Consider the following 13,222-nt stretch of genomic DNA (forward strand, 5'->3'; position numbering starts at 1 on the left):
TTGGCTGTAGGCGTTCGACCCTCCTCCTCCTCCTCCTCCTCCAGAAGCGAAAGCTCGTCCACAGAGCGCAGTCATACGAGCACTCCATCTGCAGCTGCCACTGTTGCACACGATGTGTCCCCCTATCGAGCAGCTAGTGGAAAGCATCAGCAGGCTGTGTTGCAGATGATGTGTTTGGGCGACAGACACACCGCCGAGGTGCTGGCCGAGTACTTGAAGCGACAAACTGAGTCAAGGCTGGGCAGTGTACATCTTGAGGCAGGCAAGGTAGTTAGTGATAACGGCCGTAATTTTGTGGCAGCCATAGCCCTTTCAAAACTCAGCCACATACCTTGCTTGGCTCACACCTTGAACCTGGTGGTGCAGTGCTTCCTCAAAAATTATCCGGAGTTAACAGCCCTGCTCCAGAAGGTGCGAAGACTGTGCGCGCACATCCGCCGGTCGCCTGTACACTCCATTCGTATGCAGAAGCTGCAGCGATTGCTCCACCTTCCCAACCACCGCCTCATTATCGACATTGCAACAAGGTGGAACTCCACCCTGCACATGGTGGAGCGGCTGTGCGAGCAGAGGCAGGCCATAATGCATTTGTGGGAGGATACACGGCCAGGCACTTTGAGAGCAGACATGGAGTTGACAGGTGTGCAGTGGTCGAAGCTGAAAGACCTTTGTAAAGTCCTTCAGTGTTTTGAGGAATGCACACGGCTGGTAAGCGCAGACGACGCCATCCTAAGCAGGAGCATCCCACTTATGCGTCTGCTCATGCAAACTTTGACGCACCTTAAGGAGCAGGCGTCTGCAGCCAATGTTGATGAGGAGGAAGAGGAGGAGGGAATCCTTGATGACATTCAGCCATTGTCTGCTCAGGGACCTCTCCTGGACGAGGTGGAGGAAGAAGAGGAGGAGGAGGATGATGATGGGGATGATTACTTAGGGGAGGAGGATGCATCTCGTGGGGCAAGTGAAAATGTTGGCGTGGCAAGGTCTGGTACAGGGTTTGTGCGTGACTGGAGGGATGTGGATTTGCCAGAAAGTGCTCCTCCACCCAGCACTCGCAGTGCATCATTGACACCGGGAACATTGGCCCACATGTCAGATTATGCCTTGCGGATCCTAAAAAGGGACGATGACGACTACTGGTTGGCCAGCATCCTGGATCCACGCTATAAAGGCAAATTACAAAACATCATGCCACAGGAGAACCTTGACCTAATATTGGCTAATAAACAAGCAACTCTGGTAAATCGGTTGCTTGAGGCATTCCCAGCACACAGCAGCGGTGATGGTTCTCACACGAGCCGTACGGGCCGGGGGCAGCTTGGCAGAGGTGTTCGTGGTGCACACAGCAGAAGTGGCGTTGGAGACAGGGGTTTCATGACAATGTTGTGGACTGATTTTTCAAATACCGCTCACACAACTGGTAATACTGCATCGATGGAAAGTGACAGGAGACAGCAGTTGTCAACTATGGTTACAAACTACTTTTCCTCCCATATCGATGTTCTCCCACACAGGTCATTCCCCTTTGACTATTGGGCCGCTAAACTGGACACCTGGCCTGAATTGGCCCAATATGCCTTACAGGAGCTTGCTTGCCCAGCTGCAAGTGTGCTATCGGAAAGAGTCTTCAGTGCAGCTGGATCAATCCTGACAGAAAAAAGGACCCGTCTGTCAACCCAAAATGTGGATGATCTAACCTTCATTAAAATGAACCACGCATTGGGTTTCCAAGGATTTTGTCCCACCTTCCCCTGATGACACATAGGGTGACAGAAAAATGGCTTGCTTTGGTCCACCTCTTCCTGGTACTTCACCTATTTCGCCTTTTGCATCAGCTGAATGTCCAACATCAACATATGCCACTTTCTAAAACTCCCTAACTGTGCTGCCTCCCCCCCCATGGCCGGGGTCACCACCTAGCGCACGACACCGTGCGAGTGCCGTTGCCCTGGACAGGTGGGTAGGCCGACTCTTGGGCGCGGGCACTGGCACAGGGTCCCTCATAGTGCAATCAAGTGTCTCTGACGGTGGTGGTGCACACCCGCCGTCAGACACACCGCTGTACTATGAGGGGCCCAGTGCCAGTACCGACGCCCACGAGTGGGCCCCCCTTGCTTGGGCAGGGCCCCAGCATTTGCAATCTTTACCTCTCCCTGCTCCTCCGCTGTGTAATCTGGGCCGTCAAATCCATACTGTGCCTGACACCGTCTGAGCCTGCCTCCTGATGTATAGACATATATTTTGAATGTGTACGCTATCCATACATGTTATCCGGGGAAACGGTACCCTTTCTAAACTTTGTGCAATCACGTGCAATCCATACTGGGCCTAACACCGTCTGAGCCTGCCTCCTGAGACATATATTTTGAATGTGTACGCTATCCATACATGTTATCCGGGGATACGGTACCCTTTCTAACCTTTGTGCAATCACGTGCAATCCATACTGGGCCTAACACCGTCTGAGCCTGCCTCCTGAGACATATATTTTGAATGTGTACGCTATCCATACATGTTATCTGGGGATACGGTACCCTTTCTAACCTTTGTGCAATCACGTGCAATCCATACTGGGCCTAACACCGTCTGAGCCTGCCTCCTGAGACATATATTTTGAATGTGTACGCTATCCATACCTGATATCCGGGGATACGGTACCCTTTCTAACCTTTGTGCAATCACGTGCAATCCATACTGGGCCTAACACCGTCTGAGCCTGCCTCCTGAGACATATATTTTGAATGTGTACGCTATCCATACATGTTATCTGGGGATACGGTACCCTTTCTAACCTTTGTGCAATCACGTGCAATCCATACTGGGCCTAACACCGTCTGAGCCTGCCTCCTGAGACATATATTTTGAATGTGTACGCTATCCATACATGTTATCTGGGGATACGGTACCCTTTCTAACCTTTGTGCAATCACGTGCAATCCATACTGGGCCTAACACCGTCTGAGCCTGCCTCCTGAGACATATATTTTGAATGTGTACGCTATCCATACATGTTATCCGGGGATACGGTACCCTTTCTAACCTTTGTGCAATCACGTGCAATCCATACTGGGCCTAACACCGTCTGAGCCTGCCTCCTGATGTATAGACATATATTTTGAATGTGTACGCTATCCATACATGTTATCTGGGGATACGGTACCCTTTCTCACCTTTGTGCAATCACGTGTAATCCATACTGGGCGTGAGAACGGTTGGCGAGCTGTTAAGCAAGCTACAGCACCTGTGGTTTGCACACGTAAGTTTTTCATTTTTTCAGGAATGACGGTTAGGCCTAATTCCGGAACTGCGGTTGACCTGCACTTACTGGGAAATCATTGTTCGCGGGTAATAATTGTAATCAGTGATCCCCATCACTAACGTTGTTCAGCGGGTTATCTGCACCTGTAAGCGACAAACGCTGGCCTTTTCAGTGTAGCGCACATGCAGCCACGGACATGTAAGGGCATGACACACCAGTTATTGGCCAATCTCATGTGCCAGAGCCTCACGTGTCCCTCTAGTAAGCCGGACTCGTACCGCGGGGCATGACGGAGTCTCGTTCGTTAACGGAATTAAGCTTGCAATGTGTGCATCTGTTCTGTAGCTGGCATGGTTGAGGTTTCCCAGGTGGAGTCGAATTTAACCGTAGGCTCCACTCCTGGTGGTGCCCTTCTGGACATTCCTTTAAGGTTCAGCTTTGCAACCATACTGCCCACGTAAAACAAACACTTTGCCTTCATGAACGCTGTTTGGAGGGTCATGACTCGTGGGAATAACGCCGCCCAATCAGTTAACCTGCTAGAGAGATCCTTCGTTGCTCCCAAGCATGACATCACACTCCCTAGGAAGAAGGTAATGCCACTGTGGCGACCGTACTCCTGGGGGCGACACAAGTGCACTGATGCCCAGCCACTGCTCGATGAATCTGCTGGTACATTGACCCAGACCACTACATTCCCCTCGCACGCTACACGACCTGAATCTGACCCTGATGAAACTCAGGTTACCCTTCCCATATACAGTTCCATCTTACACGGTGACAAAGAGGAAGCTGCAGATGAAAGTGAAGGTTCGGCCCACCCGCCATCAGACACACCACCGTACTATCAGGGGCCCTGTGCCAGTGCCGTCGCCAACGAGTGGGCCCCCCCTGCTTGCCCAGGATCACAGCACTTGCAAAGTTGAAATACTGTGCAGTGAGATGGAAGATGGGGACGACGAGGAGTCCAGACAAGTACAGGGATTCCCTAGCGAGGAGACTTATTTGATTGTTTTCAATGTTGGGACAGCAATTTTTGGGGAGCACTATACTCTGGAGAATGATAGATGGGGCCCACCATACACTGGAACATTCCAAAGGTGGACATCAGACACTGGAGCAGCATTTACAGGGCCCATTATACACTAGAGCATTAGAAATGGGGCCCATTATGTTTGGAGCATTATTTGGGCCCATAAGACAGTGGAGCTTCATCCATGGGGACCAACATATACTGTAGCATTATGTGGAGCTCATCATATACTGTTTCAAACATTATATGGGACCAATGATTCTGTATGGAGAAATAGATGGGCCTCGTCATGAGATGTAAAAAGTGAGGTATTTTTCATTGTACTATACCGCTATTTCTCTGCCGTATCGGAGCATGATGAGTTGTGGTATGTGTTAAAGGGGTGCTCTTTCGCCCAGGGCACATGAAAACCTGGAGCCAGCCCTCCCCCCCCACAGTCTGTAGCCAAATAACCCCCATTTTTCAGTGCGTAACTTGTATTATGAAGTTAATTAAGGTTGACAAGCTTAAGTAAGAAGAATTGATGCTTTTGGCATTCAAATGGGCACTGTTGGTGTGTTTCCTGTCCTCCTCTCACTGCCGACTTTTATTCCCCATTGACTTACATTGGGTTTCGTGTTTCGGGACGACCCCGACTTTTCCCTATAATCGGATGATCTTGCTCGACCCGACTTTTGGAAACGAAACGCGACCCTAAAAAACCAAAAGTCGCTCAACTCTAAAGGACAGGGCTATTCGGATACTGCAGGAATCCAATGACAGCCGTCCAGCGCCCCCTAGGTGCCTAGCAATCACCTACCATCAGGAAACCCCATCTTTCCCTTCCATCCCTGTGGAGGCTGATGCCCAAACTCTGGATAAAGATCCCACTGAGGAGCTGCATGCATCTTCAAGTCCAGGAGTTGACCAAAGGAATGGCTGCACTCACCAAAACCGTGCAGTCCCTGCAGGTGTCCTCCAAAGACAAGATCCAGCTTGCTTCCAGTCCAGAGGATGTCCCGTGGCTCCGGAGGAGGAGAACCCCGCCACTTCGAGGAAGGAACAATGATCGCTATGACCAGGATGGACGTCCCATCTGTCATCGCTGTCACAAGGCAGGTCACCTTGCAAGATATTGTCCTTTAAACGAGCAACCCCTGGGGCAGAGGACCAACCCCCAGGAGTAGGATCCCCAGGCCCAAGGAACTGGAGAGCCAAGTATGTGGGAAGGAGACCAATCCTTCCTCTGGTGATTGACGGCATCCCCATGAACGCTTTGCTGGACACTGGCTCCCAGGTGACCACTATGCCTTACATTCTGTACAAGAGGTATTGGGCTGATTCAGAGCTTACCCGTGGCCCAACTGATGAACTGACAGTAGTTGCTAGTAATGGTCAGTCTTTACCGCAGATAGGATGTAAAGAAATTACTGTCAAAATGGGGCAGGTAGAACTAAAGTCTCAAGGGTTAATAGTTGTTGATATTGACCAACGTAAATGTAATCCCATGATGACTCTTGGTACAAATGTAATTGAAAACTGTCTGTCCGAGGTTATTGTCTTGTTGCAACAGGTGGCTGAGACTGCTGGTTCTGGAGAACAACGAGTCCTGCAGAAGGAGATCCGAGCCCTGATGCAAAGACAACAGGTGGAACTCTCTGGCGGAGAGATTGGCAGCGTCAGAGTGAGTGATGCCTTCCCCATTGCAATACCCCCCAGATGTGAAATGTTGGTTTAGTGTCGGGCAGCTATAGGTCTTAGAGGGAGAGATTACCAGGCATTGGTAGAACCCGTGTACTCTGAGAGCAGGGCCACTGTCCTGACAGCCATAGGGGTGGTTGATGTCAAAATAGAGAGAGTACCTGTACGCCTCTTTGAATTGTGGGGAGAGGAGGCCACAATACCTCGGTACGCCACAGTTGCCAAGCTGCTCACTGTTAATAACAACTCTTTGCAGGCAGCAGAACCCTTGGTCTCATCCGATCAGGTGGAGGACAATGGCTCTGTGAAGCAGCCAGATGAGTGGTGTCAGCAACTGCAGGTGGGAACTGACTCTACACCTTCATACCAGAAAAATGGGGTTTACAGAGTAACACAAGAGTATGAGTGGGTATTCAGCAAACACCCACTAGATTTTGGGCAGGCAAAAGGGGTTCAACGTTATATCCCCACGGGAGACCATCCACCCATAAAGGAGAGGCAGAGACCTATACCCCCAACACAGTACCAGTGTGCTAAGAGTATGTTGAGGGAGATGAAGGAGGCTGGGGTCATCAGAGACAGTTGTTGCCCCTGGGCAGCTCCAATAGTGTTTGTAAAGAAAAAGGATGGTACCATGAGAATGTGTGTTGATTACAGGAAAATTAACAGCATTACACATAAAGTTGCCTACCCATTACCTAGAATTGAGGAATCATTGGCTGCACTTAAAACTGCTAATTACTTTTCCACCTTGGATCTCACTAGTGGGTATTGGTAGGTTCCCGTGGCAGAGGCAGACAAGGGCAAAACAGCATTTACCACTCCAATGGGCCTCTGTGAGTTCAATTATATGCCATTTGGGCTCTGCACTGCTCCAGGAACATTTCAACGGCTGATGGAGTGCTGCCTGGGACACATGAACTTTGAGACGGTCCTGTTGTACCTGGATGATGTCATTGTTTTCTCCAAAACCTATGAAGATCATCTGGAGCACCTGGCTGAGGTGTTTGAAGCTTTGTCCAATTTTGGCCTGAAGGTGAAGCTCCCAAAGGCCACCTCCTGAAGCCCAAGGTGCAGTACCTCGGTCATGTGGTGAGTGCAGAAGGTGTGGCACCAGATCCAGACAAGGTCACAGTCATCCGGGACTGGCCGAAGCCCAGCAACCTTCATGAAGTACGCAAATTCCTTGGACTGGTAGGCTACTACCAAAGATTCATCAAGGGCTTTACTGAAATAGCCACCCCTATGCAAAATCTCCTGGTGGGGCAGTCCAAATAGACCAAACAGAAAAATTCCACCTTTGAATGGACTGAAGAGTCGGAAAGGTCCTTCACCAGATTGAAGATGGCTCTCACAGGAGACGAAGTTCTGGTCTACCCAGATTATGACAAACCCTTTGTGTTGTACACTGATGCCAGCAACGTGGGACTAGGAGCAGTACTGTCGCAGGTACAGAATGGGAAAGAAATAGTGATCTCCTATGCCAGCAGGAAGCTGCGCCCCACTGAAAGGAACCCTGATAACTACAGTTCTTTCAAGCTGGAGTTCCTTGCCATAGTCTGGGCTGTCACCGAAAGGTTCAAACATTACCTAGCCTCTGCCAAGTTCACTATCTTCACGGACAACAACCCGTTGACGCATTTGGATACTGCAAAACTAGGTGCACTGGAACAGCGATGGATGGCTCAGCTATCGAACTATGAGTTTACTATCAAGTACCGGGCAGGGCACAAGAATGCCAATGCTGATGCGCTGTCCAGGATGCCTAACCTACTAGATGCCGGAAAAGACCCTGAGGCTCTTGAAGAGGTAGAGCTACCTCCCTTCCACCGGCCACTTGCGGCCCAGCGTGCTCAAGGAGTGAGAAACAGACGGTCTGGCTTGAAGGAGGTCACCCTGAATCCATTGCCCCATCATGATTGGGCAGAAACACAAGATAGTGACCCTGCAGTCTGCCTGGTGAAGGAGCTGCTGACACGAGCTGACTCACGTCCAGAGTCGGATGCTCCTGAAGAAACTCAGCAGTTGTGGAAGGAGAGGGACCGGCTGTTCATTTATGAAGGGAAGCTGTGTCGGAGGAGTATCAATGCCCGCACACATGAGCTGGTTTGGCAGGTGATAGTCCCAAAGAGAGAGGCATCAATGGTCCTGGAAGCATACCACAACGGAGCTGGACACTTTGGATGGAAGAAGTTGGAAGTATTGCTCCGAGAGAGGTTCTATTGGGCTGGTATGAGGAAAGCCATTGAGAGGTGGTGCCGGGAGTGTGGACAGTGTAACCTGTGCAGAAAGGATCGAGACAGCCAGAGAGCTCCCCTACAGCCAATCATCACCAAACAGCCCCTTGAGTTGGTAGCCTTGGACCATGTGAAGCTGGTTCCAAGCTGGTCAGGCTACATCTATGCACATACCATTGTGGACCACTACTCAAGATTTCTGGTAGTTGTACCTGTCAAAGATCAAACTGCCAGGACAGCAGCCAGAGCATTCCAACAGCACTTCTGTAGACCACATGGGTATCCTGAAAGAGTGCTGACAGATCAAGGTCCAGCTTTTGAGGCAGAAGTGTTCTAAGAATTCTGTAACCTGTATGGTTGTAAGAAGATCCGGACGACACCATATCACCCACAGACCAATGGCATGTGCGAGAAGATGAACCAGGTGGTGATTGACCTCCTGAAGACTTTGCCCTTGGAGGAGAGGAATCTGTGGCCAGAGAAGTTGCCCGATATGGTGGACCTCTATAACCATATCCCAGTGAACTCCACCAACTGTACCCCAGCCTACTTAATGAGAGCCAGACCTGGTAAGCTGCCTATTGACTTGGACATGGGAGTCCTGACACCTGAAGTAGCGTCACCAGATGCTGATTGGGACACGGAGAGGCAGCAACAGTACAGGAGGGTTCAAGAATGTGTGGAGAAGAGTCTGGCCCAGGCAAGGCAGAAGCAGGAGAAGCTTTACAATCAAAATGCACCTGCCGCTCCTTTGTTGCCAGGAGAACAGGTCTTGAAAAGGAAGAGAAGATTGCACAAATTGGATGATCAGTGGGAAGCTGAACCTTATACCATTCTGCCCTCGAACTTTGATAATACTAAGGTAAGCCTTGTGAGTAAAAATGGAGGAGAGACCTCAGCAGCGGTATCAAGAGATCAATCAATCAATCAATCAATCAAATTTATTATCGCCAAGTACATATTACATATATACAAGGAATTCTTTGTGGCAAAGAGGCAACATAATATATAACAACAGATACAACAAGTAACATCTAACAAGACAGATACAGTATATAGTCTACACATGACGATTTAATTGTTGAACAGAGAGTGGATAGAAGCTGTTCATATGGCGGTTGGTGCTGCATTTGGGGACTCTGAAGCGACGTCCTGAAGGGAGTAGTTGGAATGAGGAGTGTCCCGGGTGAGAGGGATCGGATGAAATTTTCAATGCGTGGGATCGAATACTCTTATCATAAAGATCCTGGATTTTAGGCAGGGGGGAACCTATAATTCTCTCTGCTGTTCTGAAAGTCCTTTGTAAGCGGAGTTTGTCATGCGCAGTGGCTCCCCCATACCAGACTATCAGAGAGGAACAAATCACAGATCTGATGACAGCATTAAAGAATAAGATCATCTGAGGTTGTGTCCTGACCAATTGAAAGAAGAGAAGAACCAGATAATATCCAGCCCATAATGGAAGAAGAGAAGGTCAGCACAGTGCTTGGAGAATTCCTTGCGAATTGGACTAGAATGAACGATGCTAAGGTGGTGCCAGTGTTGCTGTTTCCCCAATTGGTAGCACAGGAAGATGTGACTCAAGAGAATCAGGAAAATCGGGTAGCAGATGCCACACCAGGAGTGGAGCCAAAGAACCCTCGCCCTGCCAGTGGTGAACCTGTCGTACCCTTGGTGAGTCTAAGAGGTCACAGTCAGTCCAGTATCCCTGTGTTACAAAGAAACCCCAGGAGTGTATCTATTACATTACCCACTGCACCAGTCTTACGCAGGTGTACCCGCACCACACAAGGCATACTACCAGTTAGATACCGTATATAAAGTAATGTAATTGTTGAAATTGTGTAAATATGTAACTGTTTTTTCAAGTTTTGTGCCTACAGGTAACCTGTAAGAGTTCCCTTGGAGTTTTCTTGCTTTCTTTATGGACACTGAACCACAGGACTTGTGTGTGATCAAAAACTTTTACCATTTGCCCAGGAATGGACCATGGACATTGATGCTGGACTTATTATCATAGGACCATTTTTGAGCTCTTGGTTTTTGTATATTTTTCCCTTTTTCAAACCTTGTGCAAATTATTATTGTTCAACTGTTTATATGTTATTCATGTTTTCGTTTGTTCAGCCCAGGAGTGCTGACTTGCACTAGGGGGAATGTGGCTCCCCCAGGAGTATGGCCGCCACAGTGGCTTTGCCTTCCTCTAGGGGAAGGTAATGCCAGGCTTGGAGGCAATGATGGGTCTCTCTCGCAGTCAATCCATACATGCAACACAGCTCCACTCCAGGCCACCAGGGGGAACTCTGAACCAGAATGGAGGGGAGGGGTGCCCTCTGAGGGTCAAGAGGAAGGAGTGGTCAGATAGTTTGACAGAAAGTCAGAGGAGAGAGGACAGTCAGTCAGGAGAGTCTGAGAAGGAGAGAGACGTAGAACTGCAACCTAAGCTTCCATAAGAGAGAGAAGGAACAGCGTGGAACAAAGGAGTAGGAGAACAGAGAGGAGTTGTGGGTTGGAAGAGGAACCCTGCCTATAGGTTCTCAGCGCAAGGCCTGGGCCCGGTCCCCGAGGTTGTATGGACACTTATGGTTCTGCAGCAGACACCGGTGGAGTAGTTGGCTGTAAATGCATTACTACCATCCAAGACTTGGGATATAACAGCAACACGGATAGAGAGCCGGGATCCAGGAGGTCCCTGATCAGACTAGAGCTGTCTGTCATACAAGTAGAGTTGTTAGGAACATCTGACAGGAGGAACTTCAGAGTAACCACGGTACTGGAGCTCTTCACACTAAAAGGCGCAATAGAGGATTCGTTCAGGAAAGGTACATGTTAGCGGAGTGTTGGAGAGGAGAAGCCTGACTTGCCCGGGAGGTTGATTGAGTCTCTGCCCCGGAGGACACAGCATGGAAGCAGCCACCAGTGGTTACCAAGAACTGTGAGTAAAGCGTTGAAACTGCAAGCCCTGGTGTCCTCCATTCCTTCTTGCGTCCGCCAGCACTGCTACATTCCCTGCGCCGGACACTACACCATCAAGGTGTCCCCACATCTACACTGCCCTGGGACAACAGCCCTGCCTGTGGAGGGCTATACCACCATTGCTGCATCCCACCATCTGTCCCAGTGGATCTGTCTGCAGCGTCGGCTTAACATCTCCCTTGCCGAACACCACAGGTGGCGTCACGAACTATTCCATTACACCATTACATTTCCCCATTGACATTGGGCGCCCAGGGCCACGGACTGGGTCACCGCTGCTGTGACACATCCCCCTGACACCGGCCCGGTACCGAGTACCCCACAGCCCTGGAACGGAGGGCAACCCACTGGCACTGGAGAATCTTGACAACTCGCACACTGCATGCTGTGATTCCCCAAATCACCACTATTAGGTGGTTCACCTGGAATAGTATTCCACTAACCCTTCCTGGTGATAGAAAACAAAGCTTGAGAAAAAAAAAGAATGCATAAAACCATGCCCTGGAAATGGCCAAGGGAAAGAACCTACTGGAAGTCAAGAGGAAGAACTCTGAAGTATCTTTCAAAGTAAACTAACCCAGGTGTCGTTCCGAAAAGAGAGTGTAGACTTTTAAATAAGAAGAGATATCTCCCTATACATATCGGCCGAGTAAGATAAAAGATCAAGCTAAGATAATCTTGAAATGGAGTGTGCATAGTTCTTAACCATGACAAGAAAAGGGGCTTATACATTTAAATAATTAGTCTCCTGGAAGTAGAAACACGGAAAAGTTCTTCACCAGTTTGGAGAAGGAGACACTAAGGAGCAAAAGCCTGAGAGCGCTTGGATAGTTGGGAGCATCTGCAATTAGGGAAAAATAATTCCACATATGGTATATGAGAAGATTCTCGATAAAGGAAGTACCAGAGAGAGCCCTTTTTGATGCCAGGAATCAACAGAAACAAAGCAGAGAACAGAAACAGAATTGGTAATCAGGCCCAATAGCAAGTACGCAGACTCTGGAGAAGCTTCACATAAGAATATGCAGGTGTGGAGCACGATGAGGGTAATGGCGGTGGCTTTGGATATGCTGATAAAGGTATGAGAACCAGGCTGTACAGCCCTCACTGATCCAGAAAGTTGCAAAGGTATGGGGCAAGGAAAATTATGCAGAATGTCATCATAGTGAGAGAGAACAGTCTTTGTACAAGGCAGGTCACTACAAGACATCCCATCAGAAAGGTGTTAGTCTTTGAGCCAATTCCCCAGTAACCGGAATAGGACTTTGGATTTGTGAATGAGCATTTGCATCCATCATGCTTTTGTTTCTTAAAGAGTCAGTTACCAAAATCCCTAGGAATAGGTGAAGAATGAAGATCCCTGCTGTCAACTGTTTCAGTGAAGGAGACCTGATCACAAAATAGGAGGTTGTCCATCGTTGACCAGATGCCGTCGTCGTGCATCGTGGAAATGCCACAGTGAGGAAAGAAGGGAGGCAGAGCATGGAAAGTGAGGGGGGTTGAAAGGCCTGGAGGGCTAAAATGAGTCCTAAAAGGCACCCAGAAAAAAATAAAAAGGAGGGATTCCCAGAAGACCACCCATAGGAAGAAAGGGGAGAGTGGCTTTCTAGTGAAGGAGGAAAGGGTCAGGATGCTATTCCCGACAGATGTGTTTGGGCGATAGCCTCACACAATGGTGGGGGCACAGGCACTTATCTGCAGCAACACTCAGGGGGCACCAACTAGCGCCCCTCAGAGGCCACACAGCATCCTGCACTGTGATGCCAATGGTGGCGGTGGTACCGATATAGAAGAAATAAAAATCGGCTGCGCCTGCATTCTGGTGTCTGCGGAGGGTATGGCCCACCGAGCGGAGGAAACGCTTTTCCACCTCCTGGCAGGGCGTAGACCACGGTCTGGGGCCCCACAATGCCATTAACCACAACCAGATTTAAATAGCAGTACAGTCAGATTACTGTACAGAAACTGCTTCAGTCCTTCAAATACTCTGTGATGCTGTAAAAATACAATTATTTTTAAGAGGTCACATACTTCTCG

This window comes from Dendrobates tinctorius, unplaced genomic scaffold (genome assembly GCF_039654945.1).
Source record: "Dendrobates tinctorius isolate UK_male_01 unplaced genomic scaffold, ASM3965494v1 ptg000104l, whole genome shotgun sequence".
Lineage (NCBI taxonomy): Eukaryota > Metazoa > Chordata > Amphibia > Anura > Dendrobatidae > Dendrobates > Dendrobates tinctorius.